Below are 13,231 nucleotides of genomic sequence, written 5' to 3'. Positions count from 1 at the left end.
TTTTGCATTAAAACATGCAGATAAAAATGGTGTTGGGCTGTGGACTTGTTTTTAAAAAATACGTTAGGTTACCGATGTATGGTTTGCAACTGTCCATCCAGCTAAGTGACACTGACATTTTAAAACTTGAGCCAAAGGCAGCTGGGGAGACATGGAAATATCACTTAACCAAATTAAAAGCTTTGGTATGTATCTTAGGACAAAAGGAAGCAAGATGGATGAACAATATTTAAGAAAGAAGACACTTCATTTTTTCTTCCTAGACTGACAAAATATTCTATTTAATACAAAGGCTGAACAGGAACACTATGCAGACAGCATATCTGTACACAATACACCAACAGCCTTCCACTCGGGCTCTCTTCTAAAAGAGGTCAGTCGCATGAACTGCTAGGGTCTTTCCTGTCAGAACCCATCATTCACCAAGAATCAGAAGCTCTCGAGCCATATGTGGCAGTTTCAGTTAAAATATCAGACTAAGAAAGATTTCACTGCCCCCCCCCACCCTCTATATGTCCCCTCCCCTTTTTGGGTGGTGGTGGGGTGTTCAACCAGCAAACAATAGCATTGAGCAGTTTTGATTTTTAATTTCACAGTTCATGGGTCTCATCCATCCATCTGAGGTCCACTACCAGATAAAAATCCTGCAATTATATTTAACGGCATTGTGTTAAGAGTGACTGCAAAAGACAATACATGCTCAGAACAGGCCCACTCTCCCTCAGACCAGCCCTGCTGCCCTTGGCCAGCTCAGGAAATATGTTGGTATTAGCCAAAATGGGAGCGAAGGTGATCACTGACAGGACCACCATCACGTCTCAGCCTCCTGGCAGCCATCTTGATCTACAAAGGAACCTAGGAGCACAGAAAACAAGCCTTTTGTAAACTGAAACCAGCTTCTGTTCTAGAAAAGCGAAGAGGTGCCAGGTAAAATCTAATTTAAAAATATCTTTTAAAACTTAAAAGCTGTCTTAATATATCCAAATTTAATCGTCTAAGTTTTGAAGAAACAAAATCTAATGAAATTTAAATGTCAGCATTAAACAGTAAGTTTCCTCTGGACACTTGTATGGGCATCAGTTTTTATCTTCAAATATAGCCTACCTTTCAAAGGCAGGGAAGATGGCCATACTGAAAGGCAATGGAGATAAAAACAAAGTTCAGGGGTCCTTGCCCTGCTTCATCCTAGCTACTGACTCAAGCACAGCTAATGCCACAAAGTACATAAAAAGTACAAGGACCGCTGGCTTTTTCATGCAAAGCCTCAGTAGCAGTGTTAACAAGGAAACCAATGAAGTGCCAGGCCATTACAAATGCCCCATTGAGAAACTTAGCTAGTTGCGTCACTTCCACAGGCATACAGTCCTTTCAAACTAGCTGACTGTGCCCCCAAATTTCATTGCCTTCTATGCAGAGCTGGTTTGTGGCATCCTCCCAGTGAAGGACACCTGGGGAACAGGGTTATAAAGTCAGCGCAGCAAAAGGAGGGTGGGAGGGTAGAGCACCAACAGTTACACCAGGTGTTTTCCCTCTGCCAACTTCTCTACAAGCTGAGACTGGGTGCCACAGGGCCTTATCTATCATGAGTTTGGCTATTCTGTCAATCCTGGCTTCTCCACAATGGCAAATGAGCTGGCTACAGACATTTAAAAAATGTGCTTCATTCGTTCACCTCATCAGAGATGTTGGAGCCCCCCACCTGTTTTGGAAGTCAACATTCTGGCCTCAACACTTTCTGATGTTCCTAGGGAATGTTCCACTGGAAAGAAGAATCCACAATTGTAACTGTGTATTCCAGAAGAGTCTCAGAGGTATGGAAAACTGGGTACTGTTCCGCAGCCAAATTTATTGGACTATCAAGAACAAGGAAGTAACCAGGCCGTATTCTTTTTGCACACACAGCTCAGGAAATCTGGATCGGTTTACATCTTATAGATACTGGACCTCAAATTCTATAAAGGCTGGGAAAACTAAAAACACTAGCAATGTCTTTATTTGAAATCCAACTAAATACAGGGAGCAGGTTTCTACTTAAGACCCAGCTGCTTCTCCCTAAGGAGGATTTCTGCTTAATTTACCCTCCTCTGACAGGGTCTCCTTAAAAAAAGGAAAAATAGAGAATAATAATAATTTGCACCAGAGCAGCACAGGGCCTATTCCCTCCCTCTTTTACCTCCCCCCCCCCAATTTTACTCATAAACCTTAAAGCTCCCCAACCTACATGATTGAAGTAATCTCCTGGGCATACTGTCAAACTATGCTGTCGTGGTTTGATGCCACAGCTAAGTGCTGACTTGAGCTTCTGAAGCCTTCCAGTTATACCCCCAGTGACCTATTTAGGAGGTGAACATACTTCTCAGAGAGAGAGCACCATAATTTTTTCCCTTTGGCCCACTTTTCTCTCAGATGATCCCTAACCAAAGAATGATCACCCTTAAAGGTCTGATCGTGTGCACACAAACGATAAGATTTGAGGAAAGCTCTTACACAGCAAGCATACAAATCTTGGACATGAGTTCTTTCCCATAATTTCAATAAACTGCAGCTACTTTTCTTACCATACAGCTTACTTCAACACCAACAAACTGAAGCCTGCAGTCAAAGATGTCTGATATCGTGGAATGAGGTGTTATAAGAATTAAGTTAAGCTAGAATGAATGGCTAAGTGTCATCTAAGCCAGGCAAAACCATGAGGAGTAAAAAGGAAGGATAAAGAAAACAAAAATGAGGGGCAACTGGGTGGCTCAGTTGGTTAAGCGTCCGACTTCACCTCAGATCATGACCTCACAGTTCATGGGTATGATCCCTGTGTCAGGCTCCGTGCTGACAGCTCAGAGCCTGGAGCCTGCTTCAGATTCTGTGTCTCCCTCTCTCTCTGCCGCCTGCACCACCCCTCCCCCCCGCCCTTCACACTCTCTCCTTCTTTCTCTCTCTCAAAAATGATTAACATTAAAAAAAATGATAAAGCCAAACAATGTTTATCAAAAGGCCAAAATCACTGACAGAATACTCCCTATATTTAAGATGCTTTCAAAAAATGGCAAGCAAGGGGAGCCTGAGTGGCTTAGTCAGTTAAGGGTCTTGATTTCAACTCAGGTCATGATCTCACGGTTCGTGAGTTCGAGCCCCACATTGGGCTCTGCGCTGACAGCACAGAGCCTGCTTAGGATTCCCTCTCTCGAGCCCCTGCTCAAGCTCTTGCTCTCTCTTAAAATAAATATATAAACTTAAAAAAACAAAAACAAAAACAAAAAATGGCAAGCAAGATCAAGGAAAGTTGAATATAGCCAGCCTATGCATAAAAAGAACTATAAGGGGCACCTGGGTGGCTCAGTGGGTTATGCGTCAGACTTCAGCTCAGGTCATGATCTCGTGGTTCCTGAGTTCGAGCCCCACATCGGGCTCTGTGCTGACAGCTCAGAGCCTGGAGCCTGCTTCAGATTTTGTGTCTCCCTCTCTCTCTGGCCCTTCCCTTCTCGAGCTCTGTCTCTCTCAAAAATAAATAAACATAAAAAAAAAATTATAAGGGACACCTGGCTGGCTCAGTCAGAAGAGCACCCAACTCTTGATCTTGGGGTCATTAGTTTGAGCCCCATGTTGGGTGCAGAGATTACTCAAAAAAAAAAAAAAAATCTTAAAAAAATTTTAAAGAAAGTCATAAGTTTGGACACTTTTAACAAGATTAATGAAATACAATTTTCATAATGCATTTTGGCCAGTAATTGAGGATTGTCAATTGAAAAAGTTCACTGTAGAGTTTCCCTCTAATGTTTCTAAAGCTTTGTTAAAACCAAAAATCAGTAGAATGCTATCTGATGGTTCAATGCATGTGAGAATTAAAAAGCTCCCAGCTCAGCATAGGACCCCAGGGCTGGTGGAAAGAACAACAGTAGCTCCTCACTGCCAGTTTTGTAACGTACCTACAATCACTTAAAGTTCTATGCATTTCATTACCTTCTCTGCTCTGTTCTCTGCACAAATGCAGAGCAGAGAAAAATAATATTCAACATCCTTCTAAGGATCACAGCTGGATAGAAAGTCTGTAAATGTGTTTATGCTGCTACAAACAGGGTTCCACCCTGGAACTCAAGCTTGCTAGTAATTCTGAGAGGTTCCCTCAGCCTCGTGTGGCCGGGTGGTAAAGTGATGTCTTTGGGCTACGGTTAAATTCAAACCCCGTGGAGAGTCCTCTTGCTCACTCAAGCTTATTTCAAAAGAGCCTCACGCAGAGCCCAAATCAGTGGGAAAGACTGAAGGTAGGTTCAGGCATGGAGTCCCCGCCCTGCTGTTACACTCTCTGTCTTTTGTCCTTTCAAGACTGGGAAACATTTCCTGGGAGATATATCTTGTACAGTTTATCAGAAAACAGGGAGGGGCGCCTGGGTGGCTCAGTCGGTTAAGCGTCCAACTTCGGCTCAGGTCATTATCTCAGTCCATGAGTTCGAGCCCCACATCGGGCTCTATGGTGACAGCTCAGAGCCTAGAGCCTGGAGCCTGCTTCGGATTCTGTGTCTCCCTCTTTCTCTGCCCCTCTGCTGCTCAAGCTCTGTCTCTCTCTGTCTCAAAACAAAACAAAACAACAAAAAAACCCGGGAAGGGCAAAGACTTAAAAACCAACGCTATTAACATACAGGAAAGCAAATGTAATTAGGGAGAAAGGAACGGTCACCGTGTTTTTTGTTAACAAAGGTACTACCCACTTGGTAGAACTAGACATCGTTTCTGTTCCCCAACCAGTGCTTCTCTTTGTGTCTCTCTCATTTGTAATACCACTAGGTATCGCACAGCAGTGAGCGGAGAAAACGGGTCAGCCTCTGGCTTTTAAGTAGTTTAGTGAGCATTTAGTACACGGTTGCAAAAGGGAAAGTAGCCTTTTGAATGAGTGAGTCAAGTTTTACATTACTTGAAATTTCATCAGTCTGTAAGGCGTACTCGGAATTTGTTTACCGTGAATTCAACAACAGCTCTACATAGCAGACAAATTCTTTTTTGCTGATGGGTCAAAGAAATGATTTCTCCTTTTATCAGTGTCTATTGTACCCCTCAAGTGTCTTCCACCTCCCGTGCAAATGTGCTAAAACTTCATCTTTTTTTCTTATTTGCTGAGACCTAGATTCAGAAATAGTATTAGGCTTAAAGGATGAAGACTTTGACATCTGTAAATGGCAGGCATAAAAAGGAGTCACCTTCTTATTCTTCTTAACTGCTCCCAAGTCATGGGAAAAGCAGTCAGCTAGTGACCTGTGCATGCGTCCTGGGCATGGTGACAAATCCGCAATACCAAAGTGCCTTTCTGAAATTTGGTCTAGGACTTGCACTGAATACAATGTCCTCCTCTTTCAGGAAACTGGCAGGGGGACAGCTGTACTCCTGTCCGGTCTCTTGGGAGGCTAGCATTATGCGGAGGTGCTCTTATAAGTGTCACTCATTGAATGGCAATGCAGCTGGCCATGTTTGTACTCCCTGGGGACTCTTAAGTTAAAGGAAGAGCAAAGTCGAGGTGGGAAAACAAACTGTCCCCTTCCCCCTGCTGTGGTGATTTAAAATTCTGGCACCTTAAGATAAGAATGCATTTCTAGGAGCCTGTGCTGCATGATCATAATAATATAACCATCAAAACCCCGAGAGCATCATCAAAACCCCAACCAGAATCTTTGACTAGGGTGGCCTGCTTAACTACACGCCCAAGGAACTGTGTATGTGCTGGGGGTGGGACAAGAAGGTTCAGAGATAGATTTTAACACTCTTATGTATAACCAAAAGCAAACAACATTCAGCTGCATCTATTTTCTATTGCCTTAGCACTTGTAGGAGAAAAGATGTACCCATCTCTGTTAAGAAGCTGGACATCTGCATTCCTAGGTAGCAAAAATCCTCTTGGGGGCATCAAAACAGACTGTTTGTTTTTATAAGCTATATAAAACCTTCAGGCAAATATTCTCTTCACTCTGTCTCCCTATTTATTGCTATCTGGGCCTACATAAAGACACATATAAACAGGTGAGTTCACCTAAGCGTACAATTTTTGTTGTTAATGGAGTTCAAAAGATACCTCAATTGATCTGGAGTTATTTCCATCCCAAGCTGCCACCAATCAAAGCGAGAAAATTAAAACTGTCCTCCTTAAACTAGGAATCTCCAAGTACGAGGGATTTCTATACACAGAAATTTTCTATTGTGGCTAGTGGTGCCTTAAGGCAGGTGGCAGATAAGGTTCTCTCCACTGAGATGCACCATCCTGACTGGAGTTCACAGAAGAAACCTTTTACTCACTGTCATTACATTGATAATAAAAGCACAGCCATTAAAGTGCGCTTGGGGCGCCTGGGTGGCTCAGTCGGTTGAGTGTCCGACTTCGGCTCAGGTCACGATCTCGCGGTTCGTGAGTTCGAGCCCTGCGTCGGGCTCTGGGCTGATGGCTCAGAGCCTGGAGCCTGCTTCCGATTCTGTGTCTCCCTCTCTCTCTGCCCCTCCCCCGTTCATGCTCTCTCTCTGTCCCAAAAATAAATAAACGTTAAAAAAAAAAAAAATTAAAAAATAAATAAATAAATAAAGTGCGCTTAAATCACCTTTCTTCTACATAAGACTCAAAAATTAGAAAAATAAAATGGGTGAGTGAAAAGACAACCCACAGAATGGGAGACAATACTTACAAATCATGTATCTGACAAGGAACTTGGTATCTAGAACATACAAAGAACTCTTACAACCTAGTAATAATAGTAAAAAAAAACCCAAGTAACCCAATTAAAATTGGACCAAGGATCAAAATGGACATTTCTCCAAAAAAATATACAAATGGATAATAAGCACATGAGAAGATGTTTGGTATCATTGGCCATTAGGGAAATGCAAATCAAGGGGCATCTGGGTGGCTCAGTCAGTTAAGCATCCAACTTCAGCTCAGGTCATGATCTCACAGTTTGTGAGTTTGAGCCCCACGTCAGGCTCTGTGCTAATAGCTCAGAGTCTGGAGCCTGCTTTAGATTCTGTGTCTGCCTCTCTTTCTGACCCTCCCCCACTCACACTGTCTCTATCTGTCTCTCGAGAATAAATACACATTAAAAAAGTTAAAACAAAACAAAACAAAAAACAGCACTCCCACTCACAGGACAGGTTTTTATCAAGAAGATAATAACAAGTATTAGAAAGGATGTGGAGAAATTGGAAGCTTCCTATACTGGTAAGAATGCAAAATGGTGTAGCCACTTTGGAAACCAGTCTAGCAGTTCTTCAAAGGTTAAACATGAGTTACCCTATGACCCAGCAATTCCACTCCTGGGTACACAACCAAGAGAAATGAAAACAGATGTCCACACAAAATGTGCACACAAAAGTTTACAGCATCATTATTCCCAATAGCCAAAAGGAGAAAAAACCCAAATGTCTATTAACTGATAAACGAATAAACAAAAGTGTGGTATATCCATAAACAGACTAGTATTCAGCCATGAAAAGGGATGAAGTACTGATAAATCCTACAAGCGTGAACCTTGAAATCTCATTGAACCCTTTTGAGTATCACTGGTCTTTTCATTTTCACTGAGAGCTCAATAAAAACCAGTGTTTCATCTGGCACTCAGTTGTGACTATTTGGATCCTTTTTCAGTTCAAATTAGGTAATTTATTTGTCTCATTTTATGATTTGGCTTTTAAAAAATTATCTTGGAGACATACTTAAGAAATTGAAACAGACCAACATGAATCCCATCTCCAGATGTAAAAGAAGACAGTACCTAAACATGTCTTTTATATACTTACACACAAAAAAAATACACTAGTCATTTACAAAGTTTAGTTAGTGGAGCCCATCTGTAAAGTACTTTGAGAGCCTTAAGGAGCAGCAGGAAATTGATGAGATTACAACTGCATCCTACCTTTCATTAAGTATGGTAATCAATTTGGGGATAGGCCCAAAATGAAAAATTTCTCACAGTAGGACCACTAACTACTTGCCTTAGGTTACACAAACACTGTTACCTTTGAAGAACATTACCTCCTCCTTCACTTTAAAAAATTTGATACTTCATTTTTTTTAAAGTTTGTTTATTTATTTAGAGCGTGCATGCGCACAAGTAGGGGAGGGGGCAGAGAGAGAAAATCCCAAGTAGGCTCCGCACTGACAGCCCAGAGCCAGCCGATGCGGGGATCGAACTCACTAACCACATGAGATCAGGACCTGAGCTGAAACCAAGAGTCTGACCCTCAACCAAATGAGCCACTCAGGTGCCCTCTGACACTTCCTGTCTTAACCACAGCCATCTACGTCACCAACATTTTGTGAGTAAACAATTCATTCGAAACATTATTACTATTATTATTATTAAACAGTGATTATCCTCTTATCTATGAACCAAAGCACTCCTATCACAAGAATTAGACCCTTAGCCCCACATTAAGTTTACAAAGCATGCATGTGAAATTGAGCTAAAATTGAATGTTATCAGACCCTCCCTGTTTGAGTGGAACATTTAAAAACAATACTACACACCCAGATTCCAATGCAATGCAGCAAATGCAAAAATAAATAAAATACACATAAAACCAAATCAGGTTTGTTTACTGTTGAATCATTTTACTATTGAGGGGGCAGGGTGACGGGAGGAAGGCCAGATGCCGTCACCTCCAGGTCTTCAGTGCTAAGCTTCTAAGCACTTAAAATGTCAGAAACAACAGATTCATAAGGTAATATTAAAATGAATGTATTTTAGGGGCGCCTGGGTGGCTCAGTGGGTTGGGCGGTCGACTTCGGCTCAGGTCATGATCTCGCGGTCCATGAGTTTGAGCCCCGCGTCGGGCTCTGTGCTGACCCGCTCAGAGCCTGGAGCCTGTTGTGGATTCTGTGTCTCCCTCTCTCTCTGACCCTCCCCCGTTCATGCTCTGTCTCTCTCTGTCTCAAAAATAAATAAATATAAAAAAAAAAAAAAAAAAAAAAATAAAAAAAAAAAAAAAAGAATGTATTTTATTTTATTTTATTATTTTTTTTTTCCAACGTTTTTTATTTATTTTCGGGACAGAGAGAGAGACAGAGCATGAACGGGGGAGGGGCAGAGAGAGAGGGAGACACAGAATCGGAAACAGGTTCCAGGCTCCGAGCCATCAGCCCAGAGCCTGACGCGGGGCTCGAACTCACGGACCTCGAGATCGTGACCTGGCTGAAGTCGGACTCTCAACCGACTGCGCCACCCAGGCGCCCAAAAAGAATGTATTTTAATTCATCAGTAGACTAATACTATTCTCATGAGGAGCCAAACACAACAAATCAGAAAAATCACCTTCTTAAATGCTCAAACGGCAAAGATTTTCTGCAAGGCAGTTTTCTACTCTATGTGTGAAACCTTTCTTGTTATGACTCACTGAAAATTAAATATGCAAAACTCCAAGCTGAGCTTAGTTTTGCCTGTGCACAGAGACCTTTTTACTCTCATTCTTCGAAAACCTCATTTTGGATCTTGCTGCCAACACCAAAGAGAGGAAAGCCGGCCAACAATTCCAAATATAACATGCGGAGGCAAATGCTACAGAAATCTGTCTGACGGGAAGCAACCATGCTGAGGTCTGCTGAGGTAGATGCACTTCTCAATCAGACCGTTTTGGTCCCTCGGTCGTCTAGAGCAAAATGCCATGAGAAAGCAATCAGAAAACATCCAGTTTCCAGGCAGCCTCATTACCGAAGACCTATGGTATTTATTCACTTTATCAGTGAGAACAATCCAATCCATTTCAAACACAAAGATGGGCCAGTGGCAACTAGAGCACCACAAGTTATCGTAATTTTTGTAAACCAGTTTTTAGGGACCAATCCATGGAGACCAGTATTTTCCGAAAGTCCAATGAATGCCATGACAATTATGATAGAGAGGTCAGATTCACCAGAAAACACTTACAAAAAAACCCCATATCTCTTTCCAGTTCTCCTGGGGCAGGTTTAGTAACCCCTACTACCACTCTGAATAACTGATAAACCAGTTCAACTTAGATAAAATGATTACACTATCACTTAAACAAAAACAAAAAATCACCTCCTCAAGTTTAATTCTTTAGAGAGGTCATGGGGCTGAGCACAGAGCAATTCATTCCCCAACCCAGGGGATCATTACAGAAAACCCAGCTATAGGGCTTCCAGTCTAATTGGGAAGAGAGAACTGTTCCTCATACAAAGCACTGGCCCCTGAGAAAAGAAAAGACAATTAAAACAGTTTATCTGACCAGTCATTTCCTCCAGCAGTTTATCTTAGAAAAATCCCCTGTGGTTATGGCTATGTCACTACGCCCAGGAGGTAAAGTTTGCCTAGAATCACTTCTGGAACATTTTACTAGATCTCGTTCACTGAGGCAAGCTGGCAAGGGACACTAGACTGAAAAAAGAACTTGTCTCAGACAGCTTTGAATGAAGACCCACAGCAGCACTGAAATTAGGATCTACAGGATTTGTAAAACCTCCACCTTCACTCTTGCACATTGTGAATATTAAGAAAATTAACATTACGCTGCTTATCTAAGCACAGCTGACCCTTGGAAAACATGGGTTTGAACTGCAGGTCCACTTGTATGTGGATTTTTTTTTTGTTTTTTTTTCGAGAGACTGAGAGAGTGGGACAAGGCAGAGAGACAGAATCCCAGGCATGTTCTGCAAAGTCAGTGCAGAGCCCAATGCAGGGCTCGAATTCATGAACCACAAGATCAAGACCTGTGCTAAGGTCGGATGCTTAACCAACTGGCCACCCAGGCGCCCCATGCAGATTTTCTATAGTACAGCACTGTATCTTCTCTTGTTTATGATTTTAATAGCATTTTCTTTTCTACAGTTTACCTTACTATGAGGATACAGTGTACAATACACGTAACATGCAAAACAGGTGTTAATTGTGTTACTGGTAAGGCTTCTGGTTAATAGTAGGCTATTGTAGTTAAGTTTTTGAGGAGTCAAAAGTTATGCAGATTTTTTTAATGCTTGTGAGTTGGTGCCCCTAAACTACCCCAGCATTGTTCAAGGGTCAACTGTAATCCAGTCTTAGCAAGTTAAAAAGGGAAGCAAGAGAAAATATAGCCATACCTAACTGCACTCCCACATGGCACAAGTAAGCAGTAATAGCATGAATTAAAGCCAGCACACTCAGGAATCAAAATTTCTGAGACTGTCAACTGCTTGACCTAAACTCTGGTGGAGATGGTTAACGAAGTACTTCACTTGTGCTGGAAAGAGTGGAATAGAAGGCAGGAAAGTGGGATAAGCCTCACTTAAAAGAAAGCTTCCTTCGTTTGTACCAGTATCTAGAATGTTTTGTAATTTATATAATAACTCAGATAAGTCAATGGTACATTCAGTACTGGCATCTTCAAAGAGAGAACTGGAGATGTGAAACAAACCCTGCCTCATTTACTAGGGTTCTCGAATCTCTGATTACCAGCTCCCATTCATGGTCCTTAAAAAAAAAAAAAAAAAAAAGTAAAAAGAAAAAAAGAAAAGTATTCAATGAAATGCAGTCTGGGCAAACCCGAGTCTCACCAACAGCTAAAAGTACCTCCTTCTCTCCTAGCTGAAGTAGAAACTGTTAATTGTTACAACTTGACAAGACTTACACTCCTCTAATTAGAAGATCCAGGTTGGGTTTTAGAGTTTAAAAGCCGAAACTCAGGCAAAACAGTTTTTCCATACCTAAAGTTTCTAATAAACAATCTCAGCTTACTAAACAAATGGTCTGAACAAACGAGACTAAAGATAATGAGTTTATAGGGGCACCTGGGTGGCTCAGTCAGTTAAGCATCGGATTTCCGCTCAGGTCAGGTCATGATCTTTTGGTTGGTGAGTTCAAGCCCCGTATCCCTCAGTGCTGACAGCTCAGCCTGAAGCCTGCTTGGGATTCTGTGTCTCCCCCGCTCTCTGCCCCTTCCCACTCACGTGTTTTCTCTCTCTCTCTCAAAACTAAATAAACATTAAAAAAAAAAAAGATAATGAGCTTACAAAATTCTCACTCAATACAGGGGTCATCATTCTTGGTTAACAATAGCTTCCTCCTAGAGGTAAAACATTAACCCACATTTTAAATCAAGAAGCCTACAATTCAGTCTGGGTTTATGTATCAAACAAGCACAATAAAAAACACAAGCAACAGGAAAAAACTGATAAACAACATAACATATCCAGGTACAAATCTCTTCCTTGCTCAAGACCAGCACAGGAAGCTTGACCAGAGAGATTTTCTCCAGGTAGATCACACCTTACAGGAAGCAAAGGCTAAAAACCACAGACCCTTCCTGCTGGTATTAGTCACTACATAATAAAAAATTTAAAGCCAGCAACAAAGCTTCCTCCAGGATAACCATTTTTGTCCCTGCAACATTACAAGCGAAGATGGGGTGCCCTCCTGGGCAAAAGCATCTTGGGAATGGTAATGGGAGCTTCCTACATAACTTCTGACCACAGACTTAATTTGCCCGGTATCAGTCATCTGTCTCGTAAGTGTTCCAAAACCTGCAATTAGTACAAATATACAGTAAGCACTACTCCACAGAGACAGAATGTGAATGGAACACTGTAGAGAACAGAAGGAAAACCTCTTTTTTCTTCCAGAGGACTAAAAAAAGGCAGTATCAAAAACGGGGCGGGGGGGGGGGGGGACAAACAGAAGCCCCTCTCTTTCCCGCTCCCTCACAAACGCCTGTTTCACTCAACTGTTGCTGAACGACAGAACAACACCCATCAGAACACGACGCAATCTGGGTTCCCTGCGCTGATGGAGGATTTTCGTGGAGGGCAGAGATGATTTCTCCAGGCAGAAACCGGAGTTTAAACTCTTCCTGGCCGGATTGTTCTGGGCTGAGCTGCTGAGGAGGATCACGCAGCGGGCGATCAACCCAGGTCCCTCCCTCTCTCTCCGGTCTCTCCCCTCCTCTCGCGTTCAGTAAGGGGGGGCGGGGGGAAGCGCTCAGCTTTCCAGCTCTCTGCTCCTTAAAAATGCCCTCGCGGAGCCAACCGCACACAATCCTGCCCCAGCAGCAAAGAATTTTGCCGCGAAGGGCTCGCCGATCCGAAGCGAAATCGGCGCCCAAGGGCAATTTTAATTGTCTAACCCGGCCCGATTTCCTAAGAGGCGGCAGCGCGGGGAGGGAAAGAGGGAGGCAGCTCCGAGAGGCAACAGGGGGCAAGCGGAGCCAGAGAAAGGGGACCAAAGCGGCGAGATCCTAGCCCTGCCCCCCGAGGAGCTTCTGCAGAAAGGACCCCGAGCCT

General features: G+C 42.6%; 1 protein-coding gene across 5 annotated transcripts in view; it reads right to left on the bottom strand.

The window, feature by feature from the left end:
* The window catches only part of LOC125916970 (PHD finger protein 12), a 41,630-nt gene that overhangs the window by 26,168 nt on the left and 2,231 nt on the right, over positions 1 to 13,231 (bottom strand). The window lies entirely within an intron of this gene.

Source organism: Panthera uncia, unplaced genomic scaffold (assembly GCF_023721935.1).
Source record: "Panthera uncia isolate 11264 unplaced genomic scaffold, Puncia_PCG_1.0 HiC_scaffold_1369, whole genome shotgun sequence".
In the NCBI taxonomy this organism is placed as follows: Eukaryota; Metazoa; Chordata; class Mammalia; order Carnivora; family Felidae; genus Panthera; species Panthera uncia.
The sequence above is the reverse complement of the archived record's forward strand: the minus strand, read 5'-3'. Positions and strand labels throughout refer to the sequence as shown.